Raw genomic sequence first — 19,915 nt, 5'->3', positions numbered from 1 at the left:
TGTGGACCATAAATTGAAAGAATGCCATAATCACCGTTGAGTAATATACTTCAATAGATTCATTTAAAATGCAAATTGTCATTTACATTTTAAATGCCCATTTTAAGTGAAAACATTTTAAATATTACCCAGCAGTGCCTGTAATTACATAAGGCCGTTACAGCGAAATACTGTATATAAAGAGAGGCCGTATAGAGAGATACAGGTGTAAGAGAATGAGAGTTGGAAATAACGCCTGACGCCTCTCTACTCGACATGCGTCGTCGCGTCGCAAGGTGAGAGACACAGACGAGTGCGTATTTCGACCGCAAGATGACGCGGGCGCTGAAACCACCGTGAACCGTGTTTCTCGAGGATTATCGGTAGATGGCGAGTCGATCGTCGATTATTTTTTGCCCGCCGTCAGTCGGGCAGCCGCCATGTTACCGTGCAGCGAGTAGGACGTGTCGTCGCGCGATGATCGCTGTTGGCCGTGCGTCGAGTAAGTTTTCAGCCGAGTTCGGTTCGCGGCATTATGTGTAGTAACGAGCCGGTGCGCAACGATAACTGTGGCCGGAAATTATGCTACGAGTGTCGCTATTGCGAAGCAGTGATAAGGTGAAGTGCGTCGATATCGCGGAGAGACAGCGATAGCCGAGAAGCCCCGCGGACCAGCTGAGAGACGAGAAAGGGAGAGAGAGGGAGACAAAGATATACACACGCAGAGAGAGAGGAAGCGAAAGAGAAAAGCCCGCCGAGGTGAGTCACGTTGTTGTAGAAATTCTGTGTCTCGTTCCTTGGCGCTCTCCTCGTGCGCTCGAGGAATGCGTTTCGTCTCCTGCGGCTCGACTCCTCGTCTCCTCCCCCCAGGAAGCATCGGAAGCTGGATGGAGCAGCGACGGCGTCTCGGGCACGATTCGAATTTCGAGATCGTCGATTGTTCTCTTCGGCCTCGGATGGCTTCAGTTGCGATGCTCGGTTGTTCGGCACGCGACGCGTCTTTGTTTGTAAATAATGAACGTCGCCGAGTCCGGCGATACGTAACATAAATACGTATCACGTACGTATGCAACGTATACGGTATGTACTTGGGCTCTCGTGTTTCATCGTTACGATCGAAAGAACAACGATGTTTGTCGCGTTGATTAAACCGCGTGAGCGCGACGCGATGCGACGCTGCACGCGACACGCTCTTCTCGGATCAAAATAATCAGGCTGAAGTTAGTAACGTTGAAACTAAAATTACTATTTTTGCGTCGAAGAAGTTGAATTTTCAATATATTTGCTTGCATTAACGGTTTACTAGATTTCAACTGATCCTAAAGTTGCTAAGTAACTATTTTTTTCCAAAAATGCATCGTATACAATACCGTTGCAAACTTCAGCCCGATAGATCACGACGTCGCAGTTAGTAACGACTCGTGCCGAGGAAAAACCGTTAGGAACAGTTTGAAATTCAGTACTAAACCGTGATGAAACAAAACATACTCATTATTCAGCAATCTTACAATTAGTTCCTTAACAAATCATTTGTTTGTTAATATTAAAAAAATAGTGATTTTCTTCCCAGCGTGTCGTTGCGAAAACGTTACTAACTTCAATCCCGTCTTCTCAGACTCCTCGTCGCGTGCTTCGTTTCAAATCGTAACGGCTGCATGCCTCCTGTGTCAATCAGGATCCCCGAGGACGTTCATCGGACCACCTCTCGTCTCTCGTGAAGCGCGTACTCACCGCGTATAATATGTGTAAGATGCATCTACGTATGTACGAGGCATTCTGGTTCGTTAGCCTTGCCAAGGACGTTCGGTCTCACGTTTTCTCTCCCCCTTCTTATCCCCCTCTTCCACCTCTCTTCTCTTTTCTTTTTCTTCTTCTTCTTCTCCTCCTTCTTCTTCCTCCACCTTCGGCCGTTACGAATCGTAGATGTGATCTCGCTTCTCTTCCGCCTCCTTGCCTTCTTTTTCCTCTTCTTCTTCTTCTTCTTCTTCTTCTTCTTCTTCTTCTTCTTTTTCTTCTTCTTCTTCTTCTTCTTCTTCTTCTTCTTGATATACGGGTTCTATTTCCTCTCGCGAACGACAATCTTCCTCTTTCCTCTCGGTCAGATAAGAAAACCTTTGTTGGAGATTATCGAGGAATCGTTTCTTTTTCGAATATACCTACGCATACAGGTACGTGTAACATCAAACGTTCGTTATTATGTTACGTTGTTATTTATCGAAGATTTGTTCCTTGTGCTGAGGAAGAAAGGGTCTTAAACGACGCAATGACAACATCGTTTCGGTGAGAAAATTATTTTTACCTACACGCCGTCAAAGTTGGGAGTGAAAAACAAGTAATGAAAAGCTTCACGGTGAAAAAAATAAATCTGTTACTTCACACGCCTCACTAATTTCAATCATTATCATCCCGTGTCTGATGGAACAAATTAATCTTCCGGTAAATGGTTGCTTGCAGTCGTCGATTTTATGTACGAATCTTCGTCAGCGTCTCGTTACACTTTCTTAACCCACTCGCGAGCTTAACGAAGAAAAACGACAAACATTTTCGTGCCGATTTCTCTTCTTTGAGTTCTTCTACCCTTAATCGTACAAGTCTGGATAAATTTTATCTCATGAGTAAACTATGTTACGTTACCGTATCTCGGAATCAAATATACGTTAAAAAAATCTCTCGTTTCTTACTTTACGTTTCTTCTCTTATTCCGGTATCACACGACGATGCGATACATTTGTAAAGAGATTGGAAAAACTCGACGCCGTGCTTCTCGAGTTAAATTTTCACTCTTGTTCACCCATCATGCGTGCAGTTAAATTCCTGTGCATGGGGCTGACCAACAGGGTTAATAAAACAATTTATTCTCCACTCCGCTCTGCACTCGTTTTATTCAACGCCGCAATTTCCAACCCACATAGACGTATGCATACATGTGTAAAATATGTTGCTATAAAGCTGTTACACAATTTTACAACGCTTTATACTTACGTTTTCATTCTGCCGTTTCAAAGCGTCATCGTCGTTGTTGCGTCACGCGCCGTTGTGTGTGGTATTACATACGTATTGTTACACATATCTACATCTATATGCGATAAGGTGTGCATTGTACGATAGACGTACTCGTTGAACGCGAAGCAGCGTAAATCTAACGGCTGATCAGCGATCGGTGAAAACCGTTGTTCTTTTTCTCTGCCTGCGTCGTCGTTTTTCGCACGTAATCTTTTTATCCTCTTTCATGTTCTACTTTTTCACTCGTAACTTCTTCTTCTTCTTCTTCGTCGTCAGTCAATATATATAAAAACACGAAATGCGGTGGGTGGCGTGATGCAGCAATCTCTCTATTCGGACCTGCTTCGCACACTGCAGCAGGTAAAAAAGGGCCCCAACAGCCGTTGGAGGTTCTTCGTTTCGTTTAGTTTCACTTTGGGTCGGGTCGAGTTACCCGGCTACTTTTCACCCGATCCGCGACGTTCAAAGTAGTCCCAAAAAGCACTTAAAAAAAAAAAATAATAAATAAATAAACGAACAACGAAACCGATGATAAATACGTGCGGCGTAGCGAATAGGTGAAGACCAATTTAACGGGAGGAAGCAGAAAATTAAGAGAAACTCGTAGAAATATCTGATTGTATTCAAAAACTGATGACTGTTTCGAATTTGAAACGTTTTTGAAAATTTATACCTTCTTCGTCACCCCCCCCCCCCCCCCCCCCACACACACACGACTATAATTGAGTTAGGTTTACTCAAAGAGGTACAAAAATTGCATCGTGCGCATGATTTTTTTTTTTTTTTTTTTCTGCGCTACTCGTTTTGCTTCAACGTTTGCGATACGGATATTTGGAGAGAATATTTGTTTTCAAATTCAACAAATACATGGAAATTTCCTCGATAAGAATCGAGTTCTATTATATCTTGGGTAGCATAGTTTTAACCGAGAAAACTACTCTGCTCACAAGCTGCTGCACTGCGGGGTTAAATACGGCAATTAACGCTTCTCTGCTGCTGCTGCTGCTGCTGCTTCTTCTTCTCTCACACGCGTTCTATATGCAGACGTATACAATGTTGGTATATGTATAACGCTGCAAGAGTAACGCAATTGCTGCCTCGAACAGAAGTCAGTTCTCAACGTCATTGCTGCCTGACCGGCAGCAGCACGGCGTGCTTCTGAACCTTTAAGACGAGTGTTTGGAACTGGTTTGTAACCCAGAGGTTCAGACGAGGATGATGATCGCGAACCGCAAATACCGTTCACAGGATCCGCGCGATTCCGTTCCGTTCGTTGATTTTCGTAGGGATCGATCGTATCGATTCATTTACTCCCGATCTATTGCAGATTGATGCATACGTAATCTCGTTATTATATTGTTACGTAAATTTTTGTTTAAACAATTCGTCAACAACTTTCCGGCATTATTATTATTCAAAACGAACCATGAAACTTTAATTCCAAACATTTTTCTCTCAAACGCGTCGTTCACAAGATATTTTGCCGTGTCAACTCAAGTGGTACACCCCGTATTACATTATACACGCAACAAGATTCGCGCGCGAGTGTGAATTCGGCCTTTTGCATCATGGTTCAGTTCGTGTTCGCTGGTTCTTCTTTTCTTCTTCTCGACATCTCGCGGGAATAAGAATAAGAATAAGAAACAGAACGAACGGTTGCAGCCAGTCAGGTAGAATGGAATATTTACTGTTATTCGCGCGGTTGAACGTGACTTCTTCTTCTTCCTCTTCTTATTCTTTTCAGTCGTCGCTTATGCTGTCGGATCGGCCAGCGGTCGAAACGCGATTTAAGGTCTCGTCGAGTGTAACGCGTAAGATACAACAACAATAATAACAGTTTGAACAAAGAAAATCCACACAAATTTAAGACCCAAGTTGCATGTTGTGCCCTGATTTACAATCACGCGATATCGAAGTGTAGAAACTTGTTTGGATTTCAACATGTGTCAGAAATTTTTACTTCCGAACAGAAAAAAGAAAACATCAGCGTATTATTCAAAATTCACTTCAAACAATTTTAGAGGAGAGAAGGAAAAACTCTGTTGATTAAATAGAATTTTAACCTCTGATCGATGTTTATTAAAATGGATATTCTATACGATTTCTGGTGTTGAAAGAAAAAAAATACGGAACGATAATGGATATGGATACTTTTCAAAACTATCAAAAACTGGACCTCTTTGTTCGTCATTTGACTGATTTTTTTATTCGTTCATACATTAAGTACGGAATCAATTTTTGCTTCTATAAAATTGAATTCAAATTTTCGGTTGTTATACATAATACACTTTTTAAACCGTAATTACATCGTTTTCTTTTTATTTAATTACTGTTTTTTTTTTCGGACAAACATCTCTCAATATTTGAATGAACTCGGTGCAGCTTTCGAAAAACCTTGTTAGTCGGAAAATTTTCTTCTTGCAATTCAATTGCAACTGGTGCGTGCAGAAAACTTTCCCCAATGGTTGCGTGCACATTTTATTTAAATATAAATATATATATATATATATTAAAAAAAAATAATAGAAGAATGAATCTATTATTGTTTATTAATTCAACAATAAATGTCGTATTTTACGTACCTCGGATGTACCATTTTCTTTCGATGCTGCGGATCGACTGTCGACAGTCACAGAGTGCAAGACAGCGATAATGGCGATGCCCGCTGTTGCGTATAAGCTGCTTCTTATCGTCGATGTATAAATGGAATATTTGGTCTGCAGATACAGCTTACGCGTCATGTATACGAATTGCTAAAGAAACGAAATATACGCGTTCATTCGTACTACTCGGCAGAAAAAAACTTGGAGCTTTTCTTTTTTCTTTACCAATTCGATTAACCCCTCAAAGAACTTTAAAAAAAAATTATATCCGTGTTTCTTTTTTACGTCAATGCAACTTGGGTCGCAAATTATATGTTTATAATTAATTGTGCAGAATATTTCAACCGTAATTTTTAGAAAAAGTTCTCCTTTCTTCAAATATTCTGCTTTCAGTAATAATAATTCTGATTATCCGTCTTTTCAATTTCGGAACGTTAAAACAAATGTCTCAGTATTTTCGACATTGTGAAAAGGGAAAGAATGAGTTGATTTCTCAGGGTTGGAAAAATATTTAATAATAAATTTCGATTTAAAATCGAGGCGTCGCGTCGAGACAAATGAATTTTATGCATCCCTCGTATTATAAATGTTGACCGATTCGGTACGGAATGCCTTATTCATCCTATAGCGATATTGATAAGATTTTGATTATTTAGTATTTTCCAATAATATTTTTTAATTATATTCTTATAACCGAGCGCGATTAGCCTTTATTATCGCGTCTCATTTTCTTATGTATAATATTTACGTGCACGTGGCCACTGCAATTGTGCAAGAGTAATTAAAAGAAAAAAAAAATGATATAATTCGATGATCTCGTCTTCGTTTTTTTTTTTTTTTTTTATTTTTTGTTTCATCCCCAATTTTGTGCGATTATATCAAAATTCATGGCCAAATCGCTCTATTCCCATGCTCTAAAAATAATTCTCAAATATGCTTCTCGCATGAATTCATCGTTCTTTATTTTCATCAGGTCTTATCTTTGCGATTTAACATTTTACACGATTAATCTACCCTAATTATTATTTATCTTGCGTGTGCAGCCTGCATCTTGCAACGCGATGATGAAAAAATTGTAATTATTGCGTTACACAATTTCTTATTTATTTAATCTTATAATTATAAGCATTCCGATCGCTTAGTCATGCTCAAACGAACTCGCAGAACGTTGTACAAACAATTGTGTCGAAGGAAAATTTTATGCTCCCTTTATGCACATGTGATATGTATCAATGTAATCGTTCCAATGAACTCTTTCCACAGTGAGTTTCACAATTAATATCGCTTTGACCCGCCTCCACGTCGTCTCAGATAGGCGTCTGGTGTTTATTGTAAAAAAGCATTATGTAGTTACAGCGTGGAAATTTTTATATGCGACGATAAACGAGCCTGAAGATCCGAACTTAATTCGATCGAACTAATTAACTAATTTTCTGATCAACACCGCTCAGCAAAAATTTCTTTTCATTTCCGTGCCTCGGTTGAGTTGATTATTTTTTTATTTCTCACGCATCAAAACAATGAAAAAATATGTACGTACACCACCGTTAAAGTTTGCTTTTGTAGCCTTGGGAGAAATAACTATTTAATAATTTCGCTAAGCACAAGTCTGCAGAGATTTTGTGCCTGGGATTTGTCTACGTGATTGTTACATGCTGAGTGATATTAGAGACGTAAAAAATACTATTTCGCGAAAAAAGTTTGATTTTTCAGTCAGGAAAGTGTTGTTTCAAAATGGAAGAAAATGTATGATTTCAATTATTCAGCTGATAAAAAAACCGAAACAATATTATTATTTAACAAAAGCGATTTAAATGCAAAACTGCAGTTTGTTTAATTGTTAACTGCAGTAAATGTTTGAGAAAATAGGTAATTTTACTTAAAATCCGAAACATTGTTCCGGTTTTTAAAACAGCAAACTTTATCTGATGAAACTATTTTTATTTATTTTTTTTTTCTTGTAATAATTACGCGGAGGAAAGAAAAATTTCACACCTAGAGAACCCGGACTGAAAATTCGCGTTGACCTGTGAAAATCTACCAACGAATACCGACTATCAAAAATTTATTAACGCCAGTACAAATTTCTAGAAAAAGAAAGTTATCTCTGAATTCGACGCAGTTTATCATATATTTTCGCTGGAATTAACGTACATACGCAGGTTGGACAATCAAAATAATTGGGGCGACGCGACGATGCCTGATAGATTTCTCGATTCATCTGTCGTTTCTTTTTTCAAACATTATCATATCCACGAAACGAATGAAATTTAACGAAGTGAGACGATAACCCCTTGGGATCAACTCTGGGCGATACGACGATGGTTAACAAACAACACGCGAGTGCTTGCATAATGATAATCTCGGTATAAATGCCGGCCGTCCGAGCCTCTGTCGGTATAACTAAACTTGCTCGCATCTCTGAAGCAGCAGCAGCAGCAGCAGCGCGTTATTTTGTTAAACCAGGTAATAAGAGAGGAGTTGTATACGTATATATTGTTATTCAACATGAAGATTATCGCCTACGTCTTATTCGCCGTGTTGGTCATCTGCCAACTCTACACTTTCGTCCAGGCTCAGGAGCACCGTAAGTGTTTTTACCCATATATGGTGTAATGTATGCATATAGTTATAATTATGGAAAATTTGTTTCTTCTTCGTTGGAGGTTATAATTTTTTCACTACATTTACTCCGTTTTAATTTTTTATTTACTTATTTTTTCAAATCATTTTCATCGATATTAGATTCATTTGAAACTCACTTCCGTTCGCTTGTCGCTTAGAATAATTTGACATCTCAACGATTATTTTACAATTTTTCCATGAAACTGACGAGTTTTGGTAATATATCGTATTTTAACGTAACGTTTTGTTCAATCGTTTCGGGTTGACGATATTTACGTTTATTCATTGCTTTATTTAAACTAGACTTTGATAAAAAAAAAAGTGTTGAATTTCATTCAAACCATTTTCTCATACGTCGCGCGCGCGCTTTTTTTTTTTTATTTTCATTGAAACTAACGCGTCATTTTTTCCGTAGCTCGAATTAATTTCATCGCAATTCTATTTCCGTAAAATTTCACACCCACAATTTTATAGAGAATTATTTTCCCTCGACTAAAATGCGATGTGAATTAATTATTCGACCGTTGAAATCTCCTGTTTTTTTTTTTTTTCTTCTCTTTATTTTTAAACTTTCTACCCTCGTACCAATTTATTCAACCTTTCGACCAATTTTCCAGCCAACGAAGATCACCACCACGGGCACGATGACCACTCCCACGATCACGCGGGTCACGCGGGTCACGCGGGTCACCAAAATCACGCGGGTCACCATCACTAATCTTTTATTTCGACAATCTGCGATGTGAAAAGTAATAAAGTTAGAGGCTTTGCCTTTTTATAGTTTTGTCTCTGTCGTGTTTTTTCTTCCCTTTTCTATTCCGAACTTTCAACTTCCTTCGATACAATTTACAACTTTGTTACCTGTACTCGCAACGTATAATTTACTTGATAAACTTTACTGCAATTTACGATATTACGTTATGTCCACTTCGGTATCTCCATTAGGTACAATATACATATAATATTATATATACAAATTTTTTTAACTTTGGAATTCTGAAGCGTGTTGCAGTCCGCATAATAATAAACAACGGACAATTAACCGTAGCTGCAGCATATTAATTGTAATTTTATATAACAATGCACGTGCGTAACGCGCAACGATTATAACAATTCAAGGACTACTTGGAGGCCATGGTGTTTACGTTTCTAATGCATTATCATGCCTTTCGTAGCCAACTTCACTTTCGTTACATGTACGCAAACAATTACTTATAATATTGTTATCGCGATACAAATAGTTGAGAGGGAATTTATTGATAATCTTTCGGAAATAATCGCGTTAAAATAAAACTTGATCTCTTTTTCCATTCTCCGTTCCTTTTTCTTTCCTCCGTCTATACCTATATTATTCTCTTTTCTCAAAGTTTCCACGCTATAATATTATATCCAAAGGAATTTTAAACATGTATATCTTGGGGTGGTTTTTCGTTTTTTACCCATTCGACCACTGGATTGATTATAAATAAATGGCAAAAATATAAAATTTGTACAAAATTTGAGCGTCCCAGATTAAATCGGAGGGGTCCCCGTAAATACGAAAACTTTTTTCCACGTGTTTGAGTAACGTGAAGTTTTGTCATACGTTCGGTCATTATTTTTCTGCAAGTGTAATTAACGCCTAAAAAATCGATGATTCTCTTGATCTGATCCATATTGTTCCTGCCATTTGTGACAAAATTCACAGACATCCAACAACATTTTGCTTGTACTTCTGTGGATCGATGAAGTTGGAGCAAAATTTGTTGTTTTTTTTCTTCTCTTCTTTGAATATATTGCATTTTATTAACCAATTTGGGTTGAAACTTTTTTTCCCCTTATTTTTCATGCGCTTCGTAAGAATGGAAAAAAAAACGAGTCGGATTCATGTATGCATGTACGTGCATGCATGGTCAGATACGTTTTAAATTCATCATTAGGGATGAAGGACGTCTCCTTGTCTCCCGTATTTTCTGCAATCTCCGCCAATCTTTCCGAGGGTCGAATTGGCGCGGTATAAAATTTGCGTCAAGGTCACAACTACCGTTTTTTCTTTTATTTATTTATTTTTCTTTTTACCCCCTCCCTTCCTTTATTTCTCTTTTCTCTCCGCTCTGCAGCTCCGAGGATAATTAGAGATACGCTTAACGCGACTTTCTGCATCGAATTCTGGAATTCCTGCTATTTCGACGTTATTATTTATCACCGGCACGACGTTTCGTCGATAATTTATAATTATTATGCCACATAGCATTGGTAAGAGAGAAAGGAGAAAAGAAATTTGAGAAGTTGAACCTATTACGTTGGATTATGGTACTCGACGCTCGGGAATAAATCAATCGCTGAGGCTTGATCAAGATTTATCGATCTTTATTACATCTGTAATCTGTTCAACGCGGCAGCCTGCGGTCGTGGTGGCTTGATATTTATTAGAGACGCTTCCTTAATCGCACGACTAATGGGATTAATTGACGTCTAAATCTCGGAGCGAAAAAAAAAAAAACCAAATTACCGTCGTTTGTCTCGCGGCTCGAACCAAAGATCGACGTGAATTATAAACAATAATTTACACGGATAATTAATCAACCACCGTCTTAGAGATGGAGAAAAGGAACAAGTTTCGTTGTTCATTGATTTTCGGTCGGTTCTACGACCTTTTAAACAATTTCTGTATTTCGTGCAACCGGCTTACATCTGTATTTATTGAATATATATGTGTATTGGTACACCGGGTTTATACTGTTTCCGGTTTTGTTTGTTATACCTTTTATATTCGTTACACAGCCGGTGCGGTATTGAAAAGTTTGAACGTGAATTAATATTTGGTCGAAGAAGTTACGCAAGTATATTTTTAATCGTTTATCAATGTTTAACGAGTTTCGTTGAATGAGAAACGGCGTGTCTATAATGTATTTATTTTACACAATATTTTGCACGTTTATTTAATAATCGTTGAATTATAGTTTGTATTGCTTTTTTCATTCGTCATTCGAGCTCGATTTCATTCGTATCTCTATTTTTATTTTTTTGTTTATTTATTTTTGCGTGGTTGTCAGTTACTGATTATTGTATTTCGTAACAATCGCGATGTTCCTCCGTTTTACATTAATACAAATCCATTTTCTCTTCTCAACTTTAACGCGACTCTGAGCTTATCATTCACGAGTTGTCTTGAATCTGAAACGTGTTTTTTTTTTTTTTTTTTTTTTTTTTACTCAAATAAATTCCCGCGGTGATGAAGAAGAATTGGATAGTTTTTCGATTCTTGAAAAAACGCGTTCGTGCGACGGTAGCAGCGATAAAAATGATTTATTAGCGTTATGTATAATATCACGCGCAATGAACGAAGAAGATGAAATTTGGCCATTAAATAAAACCTGATAATGGGAAAATATAATTTATCCAATATATATATATATATATATATATATATATATATACAAATATATATATATATATATATTTGTAATATTAGATGGTGATAAATGCCCGAGATTAAATATAGATCATTTTAAACTTTTTTCTCTTTGGTTCCTTTCAGTTAGTTATTCAAGTTGGATTTTTTAATCGTTATCATACCAATCCTACGCACAGGTTGTTGTAACTTCCTGCAGGTTTTTTAGATTCGTAATTTTCTTGCTGGCAAACTGTTAAATAAATAAACAAATTATTATTATTATTATAAATGATTTTTCGTATCTCGAAATCTCGATAAAATTCTTATTATATTAAAGAGTGTATAATCTGTAGAATGTTCGATATCTTCGGAACAGATCTTTGCTCGTTCGCGAATCGAACCTTGAAATTGATGTCTGACCTAATTCGGTCATTCGCGAGTCAATTGCAGTTTATGGAATATCGATTGACACCGATTTAACACGTGCGACGATAATCATATAGTACGTCAGGATACGTTGTAGAAAAGTGGAAAATTTTTTGCAAAAGAAAAAAAAAAAAATGATCCACGATTCAATAATACTATATATTTCTTACTCCTCTTATTTGTTACATATATATATATATATATATATATATATATATATATATATATATATATATATATATATATATATATATATATATATATATATATATATATATATATATATATATATATATATATATTCAAATTGTTGTGTGCGAGTAAAATTAATTAATAATTTACGCGGTATCATTATTACCGACGTAGGTACGTATTTCGTTGCGTTGCAGCCAACGAGTTTCGTGGTTGAAGGATTTTCATGGTTATTAGGAAATTTGCCAGGAGATTTACATTTAGTAACGATAATGATAACGATAATGATAATTAAACTGCATTACGTGCATCGTCATCTTATGCCAAGGATTGCCTGAATGTCTGCGAATTTGCTTCCTCTTCCTCATCCTCTTCTTCTTGTTCTTATTATTGTTATTGTTATTACACGCGCACAATTGATTATTTTATTATAAATTGTTATGTTATTATAATCATTTTGTGATCCGGACACGAATTGGTCTTCGGTAAAAAAATAATTGAATCGTTTTTTACGCATTGAACGTTGAAGAAAATATTACACGTTTTTTTTTTTTTTTTCTTCCAAATATTGCATTAAATGCAAAATTCTGCGCGTTTAGGGGAATAAAGGGAGAATATTTTTTTTCCAGTTATTGCACGATGTTCTTGGTATGATGATATAAAATTCAAGAACCGCGTAAATGTTTGTAAAAGGCTGGAAAAAAAAATAAAAAAATATTTAGAAAACGGAGAAATTGCGTTGGCCTTTTTCCAAAATCGTTGGCACCGATCACCTGCTTCACGTCGCGACGAATTCTCAACTCGTAATCGTTCAATCATGTGCAGAACGCTTCAAGCTGACGGAGAAAAATTGATTTTCGTTTAGGCAATATAACCGAGAAGTGGTTGCCTCGCTTTTATTTATTTCTTTACTCTCGATCAACGAAATTATTAATGATTATATATCGTCGATCGGTTTCACGTGACCATTTCAATTTGTCGGATCGACGAATAGCTATTATTTATATACGTGTGTGATTCAAGTGATTTAGTACTAAGGCTAGATAACGATAAAATATAGATTTATATTGTATTGTTATAATGTGTGTATAATTTATGGGGCAGGGTTGAAGTTCCGAATTTAATAAATTCCGAAAGCGCCTAATTCCGAATTATTTGATGGCGAAAGATGAAGTTATGAAATTAAACGTTGAAGAAACAACAAATTTTTTTCAAATTTTAAGTTTTCCTATTTTCACACTTTCGGAATTTTGAGCAACGGGTTTCGGCCAATTCGAAGTTTTGATTTCTTCAAGTTTCGTAACTTTTCAAATTCGGAATTCCAACCCCGCCCCTGACGTATGATGAAAGTAAGTCATTTATTTAAAAATGCCGCGCCCGAATTCCGGCGTCAATCGCTTTTCCCGGCCGTTCTTACATTTGTATATTTATTTTTTCTCCATCCTCAAATACTCTAATTATCTTTCTCCACCTCCGCGTGCTTTGCGGTTTATAAATAATCGAATGACTAACAGCTCGTCTCTGTCAGTTGACCCGGAGCAGCTCAAGGAGCGTTAATTTTAACTGTTTTTCTTCTGTGAAAATATTTCATTTCGCTTTTTTCCATTTTCTTTTCATCTATCTCAAAGTCTTTAACATTGTATTTATTATTATTTTTCTTCTTCCTTTTTCAAAACATTTTTTCGACACTTTCACGAAGAAATTTGTACATTTCGTAGCGTGATTAATCATTTGGCTTGCGATCATTCGGCTGAGAAAATAAACTCCATAAATTTTCAATATCATCGCGGTTTTAATTGCAAATTGCTAATCTTCTTAATCTTACTTATAAAGTCGAATGAAATTATTTTTCAGGTCTTTCTTCGTTAATGCATATATACAATTGTTGTCTTAGCCGTTTTCTTTGCAATGTTAATTTGTGCTCTTTCGTGCCAAATTTCACGAACAAGTTGTCAATTTGGTTCGGCGCCAGGTTCGATTTATCCTCGCAGAAAAAAAAAAAGAAAAAAATTTACGCTCTGCGATTCCTCAAAAAATTATACTTCTATTTTTTTTTTTTTTTTGTTTTCCCTATCTACATATATAAAACTATTATAAATGCGTAATGATTTTAAATCGTTATTTAAATTTCAATTACGTTATTATATATTCTAAGTATAAAATTGAGAAAAAAAAATAAACTCTTCGTTCGCTGCTGCTGTTCAAATTTTCTGACGGCGGAAGCTAACAGATTGAAATGTGATAACGAGACGCTAAGAAGAAGAAGAAGAAGACGAGGATGAGGATGTGGGAGAAAAAGTTGAGAGATGATCTCGACTGTGTAGGATAGTCGTTAACTTCAGGAAACTGCAAGTAAACCCGTTTGCGATCCTAATACGATAATTATAATTAGACCTCGTCGTCGTCTCTTATACGAACAATATTCCTTACCACTAATTCCTAGATTTTGGTAACGATTCGCAGCTCGTCCACGCATTCAAAGTCCCGCATACCTGTATGCATAGAAAACTTTTCCTCCTAGACGCTGGTCTATTTTAAGTTTCATTCAAGTATTTCGAAGAGACGCTTCATTTTCATTTTCTTTCTTTTTCTTTTTTCGTCTGTTTTTCCCCCTTTCGTATCTCGTATTATAGGTATCTGTAACACTTTCGTGCTTATTCTCTTCTGTTTTTCATTCTTTTACAAATTCCTTGGATCCCTAGCACGCTTCTACATTTTTACTCACTCCGAAGGGTTATATACGTGTCCCCGTTGTATAATTTATAGCTGGGTATCGATGCGTTTTTCTGTACAATTATACCGAAACTGTTGAATCGGAAATAAATATGGACAGTAGTAAATGGCTTGAGGGGGATAGAATTTTACCAAAATATATTCCACCGCGTGTAAAGTGAGGAAAACATTTTTTTTTCTTCGTCGGGTTGAAGTTCGTAACGATTATGATCTCACGATGCAGACTTTTCAAAATGTCTGGGTCCTCCTTCAGAAATCTTCGTCCGTACGATGTTTCTCTTACTTTGTATTGGGGGGAAAGAAAAAGAGATTGAAATTAAAAAATCGTTATTTTATAATTTCCGGATTGTCCGTGATAACGTTTTGCAAATTCGCAACCTTGAAAATTATTCCAAAGTTGTATAATGGTAATTTTTTTCAACAGTGTTCGTTTTCCTCTCGCAACTACCTTCGCTTCTTCTTCTTCTTTTTGTCTATAACGAAACATCCCCTGTATCTATTAACAGATCTTCTCTTTCACCGGTTTCCGACGAACGTTCAGCGTCTGGTGTAATTTTCACCACCCAGATTCTCTCCGATTCGGTATCACGTCGGATCGATGATTTTGCCTGAAAATTACATTTTCTAATCTTTTCAAGTAAAAGCCTGTTCCTTTCAACATATATATTATGTATACATATACATAAAACTTCGACGCACGCGCCACGTGGCGATTCGCTTTTTCTTACAATCTTCTTACCCACTCTCATTTTTTTTCTCGAGGCGACGAAGATTAATGTAATATTTAGAAGGGTGAGAAAAATCTGTGTAGTAAGGGTTGTGAAAGAAAAAAAAATAGCAAAAAAAAAAATTCACGGACCGACGAACAAATCTGGAGCAGCAAACGCACCGCCGCTTTGCCTTATACATAAATATATTACGGATCCAACAAAATATTGATATAGCACGGTATATTATACATGTAGAATATATTTCACGCGAGAAAAACTTGTACGTTGTAAATCTGGTACGAACCGTAGGCCGAATGATGATGTTGAAAAACAACGCGCCGTGCAAATATTTCTTGATTACACTCGTGTGCTTTTCACCTCTCATCGTCTCTGCCCGAGCCAGCTATCCACTCTACACTTTTATTTTCCATCATACGTGTATTCGTATAATATATGTACGTGTGCATTTATATAATTTACGGTGTGAAATAATCTCACACGGTGCGTTTAAATATTTATTATATTCAGCCTTTCGTGCGTTCGAAACATTTTATAATTGATTGTCGAAATTTTCGTCGACGTTTCTCTCACGCTCAGCAGCTGGTACACATCGTTGTACATAATATGTATGAATTAATTCTTGACTTGCAATGATTCCTTTATATTTTTTAATTTTACAGTAATCCATGTTTTTCGTATCTAGCTGGCATTATATATATATGTGTGTGTGTGCGTGTGTGTGTGTCCCGAGTTTGAAGTTGGCGATGTTAACGTAACGAGACGTTGAGGCCAAAAAAAATGGCCAAGTTACAATTTTTAGAATAAATATACAGGCTTTGAGTTCGGACTTTGCGAAATATGAAAATGTATTGTTTTATTACGGTTTACGAAATTTTGGACAATGTTCAAATTGCGAAAATAAATTTTTTTCCAAGAACGGACCGTTACTTCACAACCTTTCGAATTTCAAACTCACCATACATCGCCCTCCTTTATCCTCATTCAATTATCTCTCTCCGTCTCTCTTTCTCATTCGTAATAATTTGTAAAATTACATCAATCCGCGAAGCGAAGCGCCGTGATAATAAACTTTGCTACATAAATTTTTCCTAGGAATTTTGTCCAACGGTCAAAACTTATCTCACACGTAGCTTTGCATAATATACTCATACCCATATCTTATCGCAAGGAAACCGTCGAGTTGGTTTAATGCGATGGGTCGACTGGCTCTGGACACGATCCTTTAATGACGTGTGTTTTCTGCGACTAAGCCAATGTTTTGCCTAGGTTTGTGTGCAAGCGCCCAATGCCGGGGCATAAAAGTGGTGTAAAAGGTGTAAAAGATGTTTGTATGCAGAAATATTCCGACGAGGAGATAAGACGACATTGTACACGTATCTTAACCCGTCATGCCTCGAGCTGACGGTGGTGAATCATTTTACTTATATACACGATTCCCAACGCAGGGAGGGCGAGGAGGAATCTTGTCGAGAATTTGCGAAAACGCACTCGAATCGTCGATTAGCGCGATTCTCGTTGCTCTGACGCATCCATCGGTTTCTCTAATAATGTCCTGCACGTACGTCATTGTAGGTGTATATATATATATATATATGAATGAAACTATCCGTGAACGTTAAAAAATGGTACGACTCAATCAGCGTCAATCTATCGAATGGTTTTCTTGCAATTTTGGGAGATACTTTTGAACGAAAAGCAATCGTGCAATTGGAAATGCATCGGAAAATTGAAGGAATAATTCATTTCCGAGAAAGTTAAACCTCTACACGTATACATGTTTTAGGTAAATTACAAGTTTTTTGGTTTGCCAATTACGAATCTGAAATCAAATTTTGAAAATTCAGCACGGCGAATCCAATCGGAGACCCCGAAAATCCCTGCACAGAGTTTTTTTCACCGTATTCGATCAAATTTGAAATTTTCCTCCCGCCATATCGGATTCGCTATCTTGAATTTTTGAAACCTGATTTCAGATTCGTAATCAGCGATTCCGAAAACTACAGAGAAGGAAAATCGTACGAATTGACAAAATTTTCGTACTGTTTGTACCCAGGAGTTTGCTTATCATCGCCGTATTGAGGGAGGGTGGGAGGGTTGGATTCAGTTCTTCCATAGGCGTCGTTTCCGTTATTCCGCAAACTTACAATTAGTCACACTCCGCAGTCGACTTCAATCTCTCGGCCAGACGTAAGTCACGAAAAATTTTCAAGAGCAAATCTAGATCGATCAGAGTTGAAAAGAAAGTTTTCTCAAACGATTACAAGTGAGACTGTTCGGCGAATCATTATTTTAATTCAAACACCGACCGAGTCCAAAATAGTGAAAATTATTTATTTTTGTACAAGTTCTTTTTTGAAAAATTACGGAGATTGGTGAGAAAAATCTGTTTTTTCCCCAAGTACTTTGATCACTTGCGATCGGTCAGTGAATATAAATAACACAGTCTTTACGCGGTTGTAAAATTCACCTAATGTTAATAAAATAAAGTGAGATCGAGGTGAGAAATTCAGAGAAGAAGATAACCATCGTTAATTATAGTTTAACAAATATTAAATTTTTATTTTTTATTTTAGTTTATTATAATTATATGTCAATTGAAATCTACGAAATTCCGTCACTTTTTTTTTCTTTTCTTTTCTTTTTTTTTCAATGATTATTATTTTTCTACTTCGCGATAGAAAATTTTTGTAAAATCACCAACCGAAAATACGTCGGTCAAACGTCTGTTCGATACGCACGTACCTGTGCAATATGTTGCGTAATACGTACACACGTAACGCGTTGAATTAGGTTTTAAGATTATACTCGCGAATCGAAGAGCGAACTCGTGCGTAGCAAAAATCTGTGTTAAAACGATCGAACACAATACGGTTAAACTTACGTAACCTGTAACCTATTATCGTATATACCTCTAGGTGTACGAATAATTACTGTACCTAATTCGAAAAACTCGTTTCGTAATAATTGCGTTATTTCGGAGGGCCTAAGGTGGTCCTTTTCTTGAGTGACAGGCGGCGGTACCTTGATACGTTAACAGTTTTAATACAAGGCCTCGTCAAATCTATGGTAGGATGTGATGCTCTTATATACACACATATATAATAAGAGAGAGAGTAAGCGAGTCAAGTGGTTTGCGGGATAAACTAGGCCGTGCTGTACGATGCAGAAACGGCCAACGATTGATTCGAAATTCTGATCCCATATGATCAGTGCTTTGTACCTCATCATCTCTCCCCCTAAATTTAAAGGCGATTATTTTCCCTTGTTATTTATTTATTTATTTTTTTTTCCATTCTCTCTTTCTCTCCATTTATTATACAACTTAACAGGATAAACTGCACGTACAATGTTGAGATAGTAAGTAATAACAAAGAAACAAACATGTTTATACATATTTTGAAGAGTCAACTTCTTTTAAAATTGCACAATAACTGTTTTGCTGACGTTACGATGCCGATGTAAAAGATAAAAAAATGTAAAAAAAAAGGAGCATAAGCGCGTTGCTTAGTTTTAGTCCGCTATAACGTGTTACAAAAAAGAAATCAAGTCCGAGATATCGATCCGGGCTCTCGTACCTTCCTCGTTTCGAAAACGTTCGGATCGCTTTCGCTAATTTCGTTTCGTCGAAGCGTTTTTTCTTCCTCTCCGGCAAGCAGGTTCGTCTCCTCGTCGCCTTTTCGTCTTGACGCAGCTACCTTTATAGAATCACAGCTTCGCGCCGCCACCCCGGGTCGTTGACTTCCGTCCGATCCGTCTATTTCATCTCTCTTTATCACCTCCGCCTCCCTTCTTCGGTCTCACACGCCAGCTAGCTAAGGGTCAAGTCGTTGAGACTGAGCGATCGTCGTCTCTTAATTCTAAAAAAGAATCGGGAATTGAAAATAATAAAAGAATGTAAAGAATGTTCCCTCCTTTCACCGGATATCATAAATTTCTATTTACTTTTACCTAGTTTTCTTTTTTAAACTATCTATTTAGTACAATCTGTGTATGAAAAATATGGATTTTCGGTATCCAACCATTTTACGATTTATGCTATTCAACGAATAATAATGCGACGTCGATTTATTATTTACATTTTATAATATACGTACGTAGGTGCGGAATTTGAACAAATTTTTTTCAATCTTGTATAATATTTATACGATAAATCTTTACGTGTATATGTATATGTATATATTGGGCTGTTAAAAAAAAAAAAAAAAAATTCCAAAAGTGCCATTTAGGTATAAAAATACGTCTGTGAA

At 36.7% G+C, this 19,915-nt stretch overlaps 1 protein-coding gene across 12 annotated transcripts in view; it reads left to right on the top strand.

The window, feature by feature from the left end:
- Nucleotides 1-420: 420 nt before the first annotated feature.
- LOC124302699 (rho GTPase-activating protein 21-A) overlaps nt 421-19,915 on the top strand; it is a 101,073-nt gene continuing 81,578 nt past the window's right edge. For all 12 annotated transcript variants that reach the window (XM_046759113.1, XM_046759112.1, XM_046759116.1 and 9 more), the window contains exon 1: nt 421-738. The gene's annotated coding sequence lies outside the window, so the exon portion shown is untranslated. The remainder of the gene's footprint in view (nt 739-19,915) is intronic.

Source organism: Neodiprion virginianus, chromosome 4 (assembly GCF_021901495.1).
Source record: "Neodiprion virginianus isolate iyNeoVirg1 chromosome 4, iyNeoVirg1.1, whole genome shotgun sequence".
In the NCBI taxonomy this organism is placed as follows: Eukaryota; Metazoa; Arthropoda; class Insecta; order Hymenoptera; family Diprionidae; genus Neodiprion; species Neodiprion virginianus.
The sequence above is the reverse complement of the archived record's forward strand: the minus strand, read 5'-3'. Positions and strand labels throughout refer to the sequence as shown.